General features: G+C 42.1%; 1 pseudogene across 1 annotated transcript; it reads left to right on the top strand.

The window, feature by feature from the left end:
- The first annotated feature begins 789 nt into the window (after window positions 1-789).
- LOC308094103 (sorting nexin-16-like) lies at window positions 790-9,890 on the top strand (annotated as a pseudogene). The gene is made up of 8 exons (XR_013935109.1): window positions 790-1,003; window positions 1,665-2,047; window positions 4,138-4,224; window positions 4,467-4,614; window positions 4,998-5,067; window positions 5,868-6,004; window positions 8,068-8,271; window positions 9,381-9,890. The product of XR_013935109.1 is annotated as a sorting nexin-16-like (transcript).

Here is a 9,890-nt window from a genome sequence, read left to right as displayed (position 1 = left end):
CCTGTTATTGACCTGTGAGGGGATTGTGATTCATTCCCTCTCTATTCTCTCTTCCCTATTCTAACTCTTTCTGTAACTGCAATATTGAGAGCTTTCACCCACTCGATATTTTATGCATCATGTGACAATAAATTGATTCTGATTCTGTATATTGATGATCCCATCCCATATCATTATGTGTGCTCAAAAATCCATTGTTAAACTGTTGAATATAAGTTTAGAATAAAAAAATTGTTAAAATATTAAAATATTATTATTATAAATGTGTTGTATCTTACAATATTATAATAAATAGGGTACTATTATAATTGAAACAGGGTCCACACGTTCACCACATTATTACTTTGAAAAATACATACGTTGTTTGGATTCACCGAATATAGGAATCTTTGCAATCAGTTAGATTTGATCAATGTATTACTATTTTGACAATATTTCAAATTCTTAAACAAAGTAAATCTTCCCAAATCCAGTTGACTGGCTTAGCAGGCTCGAAATTTAAACAAAAAAAAGAGATATCACTTTAACTTTTACAGGATTAGATATTTAACTATTAGTTTTCTTTATTTTTGTCTTTATTATTAACCTTTGTGTGAGTGTTTTGTGTTTGTTGTGTATCGCTACTTGTTGAAATAAAGTTAATAAGAAAAAAATATAGCACGTGATCGTCGTGTTTACGCGACTGTGCGCGTCCTTGTCAACCATTGAGAAAAGTTGTAACCCGAATCCAGAAGGGGGGTGTCACCATCTGTGTGTCCCCCCCCCCCCCCCCCACCAGAACGGGTGCCTACGTGGATTCAGTGCTACTTTTGGAGTAGTAGAGTTGATGAGATCATGAGAAGACGATAGATAGCACAGCACAGCACAGGACTACAAAAACAACCCTGATCACTTCAGCTCAACCTGCAATACATGTTCTTTTAAAAGCCAGGGCAGGGTCAAAAAGCTCGGACTGGTGGTGAACTTTCTCCAGTGGACATTAAACGTACGCATCACTGAACGCGTGAGTAGCTATTTTCTGTTTCGCTTCTTTATTTACAAACATGATAGAGCATTCAGTAGTCAGTCAGACGCTCTTATCCAGAGTGACTTACAAAGTGTAAGATCAGAGTTTGTCAACATCATTTATTATGGCAGGGACCAGGGTAAATCTTCACGTCAATAGAGTAAAGAAAACAATTAAGTGCTATAATAACCATTGGTGTAAAGTAACTAAGTACATGTAACTAAGTAACTAAGTACATGTAGGCCTACTCAAGTACTGCACTTAAGTACAACTTTGAGGTATTTTTTACTTTACTTGAGTGCAATTTATACTTCTACTCCCTAATCTCAGAGGCAAATATTGTACTACTGCACGAGTCCACTACAATTTTTTGAAAACTTTAGTTACTAGTTACTTTGAACATGCATTAAAGGGGAATACCACTCATTTTCATTGAACTAATACACCTTAGAGCTGTTGTGTGGAAATAAGAAAAAAGTCCCCCCCCTTCTATGTTGCCTAGAACTGGATAAATGATTGAGATCATGTGATCAGTGACATACGCAAGGTGTACTTTTGGCCCTCAGCCAAAAGTACAGCGTATTTCTACACTGCAGTATTGATACTTTTACTTAAGTAAACAATTTGAGTACTTTTTCCACCACTGGTCTATTCACAGTGTTACCAAACTTGGTGATGGCCACCCCGTTTGTCCCTGTCCCCTTCCCTGTGCCACGGTCGGGAGCCTGCCGGTCTTGGTCCAAGAGGACTTCTCGCAGAGGCAGTCATTCCTCCGGCAGTTCCGGGTCCTCCCCTACCGAGGGGGGCATCCCCTGGGTGAGAGGAGGAGGAGGAGGAGGAGGTGCTGGATGCTCGGTGGTCCCGGAGCCTGCCGGTCCCAGCCTGCTCCAGCCCTGCACCAACCCGGGGGAATGCAGGAGAGCTGCACTGGACGGGTCATCGGTTCTGGAAGACGGGAACACCGGGGACAGCTGCATGGACAGGCCCAACACCCCAACCCTGCTAGGCTATGAGATCATGGAGGAGAGGGCAAAGTTCACAGTAAGGGTTAAGACGAGTGGTTCTGAAACCTTTTCATTTCAAAGACCCCCGTAACTCAGAGGGCGTACACGTGGAACCAAATCGACCCCTACAGGTCCATTTGTACGCTCTCAGAGTTACAGACCTGTAAGGGTCCATTTGGAACCCCCTCAAGGAACCCTGGGGGTCTCTGTCTGGACCCCACTTTTTAGAACCATTGGGTTAAGAGACTCTAGATCTAGAATCTAGATTTTATTATGATATAAACAGGACATTACATTTACATTACATTACAGTCATTTAGCAGACGCTTTTATCCAAAGCGACTTACAATAAGTGCATTCAACATAGGTAGGGAACGAAACTACTAATCACCAGACGTCTTTAAGTGCATTCTCTTCTAAAACAAGCAACTAAGAGTATACCTAGCGCTTAGGTAAAAGTGCAATATATCAGCTACTTACTTTCTCAAACAGATGAGACAAATTGCAAAATCAAATGAGCAAGAGGTAAAACAAATAAGTGTATAGAATAAACAAGATCCAATAAAACAATAAAACAAGAGCATGTACAACTAGTTAACAAGTAGGCAAGGCACAGAGGAAGGGTAGTGTTTCCTGAAGTAAAGAGGACAACCTGATAATGAAGGAAGAGCAACATCTGGCCAGCGGCTTGGAGTAATAAGGGCCGTTCAGATCAAGCTCCATAACTCTTGACTATAACTATAACTATATTGTTCACCATTGTCGTTGTTATAGTTGCAGTGTTCACTCACTTTGCCATCCACTTGATTTTTAAAACTATATCTTTATGGTTATAGTGCTGGCTGTGAACGGCCCTTTAGTCTAGATTGTTTTAAATCAGTCTCTCAACATGTATTTTACACCACATGATACGTGCATGTTATGTAATAACATAATACTGTGCCAGCAAGCAGGCATTTAGCTCAGTGGATATTTTCAGATACAGACAACTAGGTAGTCTCTACCAGCGTCACATTCACATCATATGGTTTCCTTTAGTAAAAGACTGTGTGTGTGTGTGTGTGTGTGTGTGTGTGTGTGTGTGTGTGTGTGTGTGTGTGTGTGTGTGTGTGTGTGTGTGTGTGTGTGTGTGTGTGTGTGTGTGTGTGTGTGTGTGTGTGTGTGTGTGTGTGTGTGTGTGTGTGTGTGTGTGTGTGTGTGAGTCAGTAAGCCAGTCAGTCCCAGTCACAAGGTGGTGAGTGTGAAGAGCTTAACTCAGTTTGAAACAGCATCTGTATTCTCTCTATCTGCCTGGAAGGAGATCAGCTGTTGGCTACAAAGCCACAAGAGGTCTGTGTGTAATAGAACGATGTCATCAATACAAATGAATTATTGAGCTACACCTACATTTGAAAAACATCGTCTCCTATTCACTCGCTACTAGTTTTTGTTATTATAAAATAATAATAATGTTTCTGTGATCAAACTTACTTTCCTGTGAACAGCTGTGAACCCAGGTCTCCTTAGCAAATCCTGAACTTTTAATTTAAAATTGTAACCACAGGATAGAGCCTGCCTGCCTGCTTGTTCAGGGGAGAAATAGAATGTTTACCTTCAGGTCAAAATTCGTGTTAAACCAGAATCAGGATTTTGTCAAAGGTCATGTCAAACCAGCCACAGGACCACAGGACCAAATACAACCAAACCAGTTGCATAAGTTATAGTGTATTACCTACATTTTACTAAATAAAATCGTATTCACTAAAAACATTACATAACACTGCTTTCAGTTACGGATTTAAAGATTATCAATCCTCTATCCATCATCACTCTCTGACAAAGGTTCTCTCCATAACCAAATTAAACATTCTAAAATATATCCTCAACGTCATGCGTGATTTGTGGCTTTTGAATGGAGCTTATTTCCCCTGTGACAGTGTGGGTCCTGATTAAGTATAAAGTAAGGATGTGGGAGGGGCATCTGTTTTTGGCCATATCTGTGATGGGTATACGAGGGGGTAACACAAATCCAAGGGGAAACGGAATTCAACAGTTCCACATTATGCTATTTCACACAGTAACAAACAGGTTTGCTCCACAGGGGGTTTGTTCCATCACACGTCTGTGTTTGTTTCTGTGTCTGTTCAGGTTTATAAGATCTTGGTGACCGGGACTCAAGGAGACAGCTGGGTGATCTTCAGAAGGTATGCTGACTTCTCCAGGCTCAATGACAAGGTGAGAAGCCGCAAACAATGTCGCCCATCACCACACGCCTCTTTCCACACATTCTGTTTTACTGTATGCACCATTGTTTCAGCTGTCAACAATCACACACCTTAAGGAGGTAGCCTTGAATTGGCCAGATGAAAGTGGGGTTCAAATCTGTAGAAATAAATGATGTAAATCGCTGTGGATATAGGTATATTCAGGAAGACGTGTGTAACTTTGCTTTCATTGTACGTGTGCTGTGTCTGCAGCTGAAAGAGGTTTTCCCCAGGTTCCGTCTGGCTCTGCCTCCTAAGCGCTGGTTTAAAGACAACTACGACATGGACTTTTAGAGGAGAGGCAGATCGGACTTCAGACCTTCCTACAGAATTTGATAGCACATAAAGACATCATCAACAGGTACCCTCTCTCTCTCTCTCTCTCTCTCTCTCTCTCTCTCTCTCTCTCTCTCTCTCTCTCTCGTCTCTATCTCTCTCTCTCTCTCTCTCTCTCTCTCTCTCTCTCTCTCTCTCTCTCTCTCTCTCTCTCTCTCTCTCTCTCTCTCTCTCTCTCTCTCTCTCTCTCTCTCTCTCTCTCTCTCTCTCTCTCTCTCTCTCTCCCCCTCTCACCCTCACGAAAAGGACAGGAAGATGGGAATATTTCTCTTTCAAGAGGCTGTTTTTAGTTAAGATTTAGGGTTCAGGTTAGAATTTTAGTTACAGTATGTCATGGTTAGTTTATGTTTTGCCATGTGGAGGTGATGATGCACTGAAATGCATTTAACTGTTCTTTTCCTCCTCCAGTGAAGCGGTTAGACATTTCCTGTGTCTGGACGAGCCGCCAGGCCCATTCGACAGTCTGGAGGAGAGCAGGGTGAGAAGTCTGCACCGTTCAGTGCACTTAACTGTTGTAGTTCAATAGTGCACATTACAATCACTCGCATACATTTCATTAGTGTATCTTAGGTCTGGGAAATTAAGGGTCTGTGTCTCCGTGTCTGTTTTTTTGGAGCGCAGCGTATGTGTTTACAATTGCAGCGCTGAATTGTTTGGAAACCCCTGCTGCGTGACAAGGCGCTGAGCGTTTATTTTGCGCTCGTGCGTTCACATTTGACGTTTTTATCTGCTTGCTTAGAGCTGAAATATTTTCATCTTGGGCGTTTGGAATATCTACAAGCTCGCAACACGTCACATTGCGATGTGTAGATCTGCTATTTTCACTATTTAAAAAAAATCGTTCATTAATTGTAATCGAATAATTTATATTGATTTGAAGTAAAATAGGCTCCCGCCCACGAGTATGTTAGTGTATATGAACCATACATAGTGTAATCTCTCAAGAACAGATTCAGAGCTGCGCTACTGAATCTGTCGGGAGCCCCGTTCAGAACGTGTGAGCGTTGGCCTACAAGTGGGCGTGCCTTCAGATCAGGAAGCAGGCCGCGCTTTACCCAATCAAATGTAGTGGGCGGGATTTACATCTCTGCATTCGCTTCCCACACAAAGCGAATGCAGGAAACACACCCAAACTCGTTTAACAATAGCGTCCTCGGAGCCGACAAAACCACGGGAAGTTTTTCCTTTTTATTTGACGATGGGTTCCCAGATTGTACATAGTGTTGTTTGGTGAGCTCAGCTCAACCACATATGTGTGTCTGGTTCTTTTGCATCCAGGCTTTCTGTGAAACACTGGAAGAGACCAACCATCGCCTCCAGGGGGAGCTGCTGGACAAACAGAGAGAAATTGACCGTTTGAAACTGGCTCTGGATGAAAAGGAAACGCACATTGGAGTCCTGGAGAAAACAGTCAAGTAAAGATCTGCTTTGTTCATTTGGAAAAGCACTGTGTGTGTGTGTGTGTGTGTGTGTGTGTGTGTGTGTGTGTGTGTGTGTGTGTGTGTGTGTGTGTGTGTGTGTGTGTGTGTGTGTGTGTGTGTGTGTGTGTGTGTGTGTGTGTGTGTGTGTGTGTGTATGTGTAGAGGCGTACGGTCATTGGGGCCAACGAGGCCATGGCCCGGTCTGTGTAAACCCAGATCCACATAACAACATTAGCAGCCCCTCACCCTATAAGTCGCCTTTGTTTTCAAATGGGGCTCATTTGCATTCGGCCGAATTGTTAATGAGTGGCCATTAGAAAACCAGTTTCGCCGTCAAACCGGTTCTCCATTGCGCAGAGATGGGCACCTCTTTCCATTCAGAAATGTAATAGAAGAAGAACTGTCGTCCCAAAACACCCTGCCCCGGGTCTAAACCGGCGGCCTCGGTCCGCGAAAAAAATGGGGCACTGTGTTTTGGGACGAGCGTTCCGTTTTCCACCCGGAATGGCTCGGTAATTCTTAATAGACTTATCAGTCGTTGTTGCGCGAAGATTCTGGCCCGGGCAAAGTTAGAATTCACCATACGCCAGTGTGTGTGTGTGTGTGTATCATTGTCTGTTTCTGCCCCTGCATGCTGAAAGTTTGTACACGTGTGCCTAGACCAGTGATTCTCAAACATTTTCATGTCAAGGACCGCCAAATTGTTATGTATTTGGCTATGGACTTTGTGCCAGGGACACCCATAAGGTAAGATGTGTCGAATGTTTTTGGAAATAACTGATCTACAAGCTCACAATACGTCACAATCCGCAAGGTTATGAGCTTGTAAATCGGTTATTTTTGAATAACCAAAATATAAAATGGGGCTTACTTTAAACAGTTCCTCATTCTGCAGGCGACCCCTTGGAACCCCCTCAATGACCCCTCGGTCCCCAGACCCCACTTTGAGAACCACTGACCTAGACAATATCAGTACAAAATATTAGTATATAATATATCTCTGCTGTCGAGCAGAAACCAACTATGTCCAAAATATAAACTCTAGGAAACGAGTTAGTGTTAGTGCTCATCAAAGTTAGTGTTGTGACTTTATACATTGTCAGATACTTGCGTGTATATTGTATTATATTATCATCACTTTACCCAAATCCAGCTCTTGTGGAGTTAGGAGGTTTTTGACCTGTGAATGTGGAGATAGTTGTTATGTCCATCATTGATTATGACAAAGTCAGACTTTGGAGTTGGAGTTAGGTGGTTTTAACGACATTTTGAGGATCCAATGGAGTTAGGTTTAGTCGGAAGCGTTTTTTACTACTTTTGATTGATTGATTGATGTACTTTATTTAGTAAGACATGAGAACATCAGTACATGGAAGTACAAATTCACAATACAAGGTCTACTAAACTGGGAGTCTCATTAAGCACTAAGCTTGTTTAAGATGAGATCCCCATGCACACAAATCATGATGACATATAAGAGACAGACAGATATACACACTACTATACAGAAAGTTATACAATCAGCTTACAGGTTACTGGTATGAAGAGTGAAAAAAAATTACAAAAAAAAGAAAAGAGGGGGGGGGGGTAGGTTAAGACTTAGACAAGGGCCATTTTCGAATTGCAGCCTCCTGAAGGTGTATCTTTAGGGCAGTTTTGAAAGTGAGTAGGGTTTTACACTCCTTTACTCCTTTAGGGCATTCCAAATTTTTGATGAATAGCATGAGAACGAGTTCATTCCCTTTGTTGAGCCAAATCTGGGTTGCACATGATTTGTGGAGCTGCCTCTGGTGTTATGATCGTGGACTTCATTAACATTTAGGAAGTATTTAGACAAATACAGGGGGATCATTGGTTCAATATTTGTAAAACCCACAGACAGACGTAAAGGGTGTTCAATAGCACTGATTTATTAAAGAAAATAAAAACGTTGAAATGCGGAGATAGGATAGGACGTTTGCGCCCGATAGCGACAATATGTAAATTGATGTGTAATGCACAAGTCTTTCTTTCTGTGCCGAGTTGCTGACATTAATGTATTTGTGCTTCCCTCTCAGTGGCTTGGCTCTATGTCCAGACAGCTCTAGCAGCTGTGGGCTATCAACCGTGGGCGTTAACACAGAATCTGCTCAAGACGGTCAAAGAGACGCAGAGGCCAGCAGCGATAGACTGCAAGACACAGATGTGAATGCAGAGGTGGACGACGCAGGCAGGAGATCCTCAGGAACCGAGACTGACCCAGAGTCCAGCCCAGGAGAAAGGTATGAGGCTCTGGTTCGCATGTTGGGCATTTAGAAAGCACCACTGATGCTATTCAGGGGGTGGCCTCGGGTGGCACGGGCCACCCCTGAATCTGAGGTGGCACCCCATTTACACACTTAGTGCATTCGGAAATAAGCTCAGAGAGCGATGAAATGCACCCGCGGAGTGCTCGGAGCGTCGCCGGTCAAAAAATTGGAGCGCTGACTGAGCCGATTTCTGTGTGTCTTAACATTTATGACGGTCGGATGAAGTTTCATTACAAAATGCAATGGTTGGTTGTGAATTTATTTAGAGATTTCTGTTAGAGGATAAGCCCCTTGAGATGCATCATCTCGTTTTCGAGTATTCAATACTGATATAAACGTGTAACAAAACAGGTTATAATCATATTTATACATGATGAACATTCATTTGAATGCATTCTAAAGAGGGACATGGAAAAGGACTATTCGTAAATAGATTATGCGCTCTATGACATCAACACCAGAGCACTCTGAAATTGGAGCAGATTCTCACAACATATTTTACGAATGCACCCAAATATTACATTTGTATGGTGCTGCACACTTGTTTTGCCATCTGTATGTGTAATTATCTAACTAACTTTAATATCTATTGTATGACTGAACTGTCAATGAATGATTTGTATGAAAATTAGAAATGTAACACGGTAAGACACTGTAATGTTATTAAAGTAGTAGATATTATGGGTAGTAGTGCGTGCTTAAGTGTGCTGCACCTGCACGCCCCAATAGAGCCACCCCCAGTCAAAGAAGTCTGAACACCCCACTGTTGCTATTGTCCCCCTAGCATACGGTAGCAAATGTCATGCATAACTTAAACATACATGAAAGTGAGTGGAGAAGTCGTTGTGTGTTTCTCAAGAGAATTGACTTTAAGGAGGTTCAAGATTTCTGTTGAGGAATTATGGTCTTGTGACCTTTGGTGTGTGTGTGTGTGTGTGTGTGTGTGTGTGTGTGTGTGTGTGTGTGTGTGTGTGTGTGTGTGTGTGTGTGTGTGTGTGTGTGTGTGTGTGTGTGTGTGTGTGTGTGTGTGTGTGTGTGTGTGTGTGTGTGTGTGTGTGTGTGTGGTTTTAAATCCTCTACAGATATGAGATTCCTGGGTTAATGAAAAGTCATGGAGCGTACTGGAGTACTCACCCATCACACCATGAATCGAAAGAACAAAATGAAAGGCAGTGAGAATTTACAGAATTGTAACACCTTCTGTTGACAGATCTGGTCTTATTTTGACCTTGTTTTGTTTGATACTATATGAATGTATTATGTCATTTTGTGTGTGTGTGTGTGTGTGTGTGTGTGTGTGTGTGTGTGTGTGTGTGTGTGTGTGTGTGTGTGTGTGTGTGTGTGTGTGTGTGTGTGTGTGTGTGTGTGTTTATGAATGGGGTAGTGGGAGAATTGATCTCAGGATACTAGAAGTATCTTACTCTTAAACATGTGTTATCTATTTATTGTACATCAGACATAATGTACACATGCAAATATCTATGACGTTTATTCAAATGAAGTGCCTTTGTATTGTTAATCTCATAGCAAGCAAACAACAGTGGTCTACCAAGAAATATCAACAATAAAACCAGTTTGTTGTTAAACTCTGA

The sequence above is a fragment of the Gymnoscopelus braueri genome, assembly GCF_963280865.1.
Source record: "Gymnoscopelus braueri genome assembly, chromosome: 10".
Classification (NCBI taxonomy): Eukaryota; Metazoa; Chordata; class Actinopteri; order Myctophiformes; family Myctophidae; genus Gymnoscopelus; species Gymnoscopelus braueri.
This window is presented reverse-complemented; position numbering and strand designations above follow the sequence as displayed.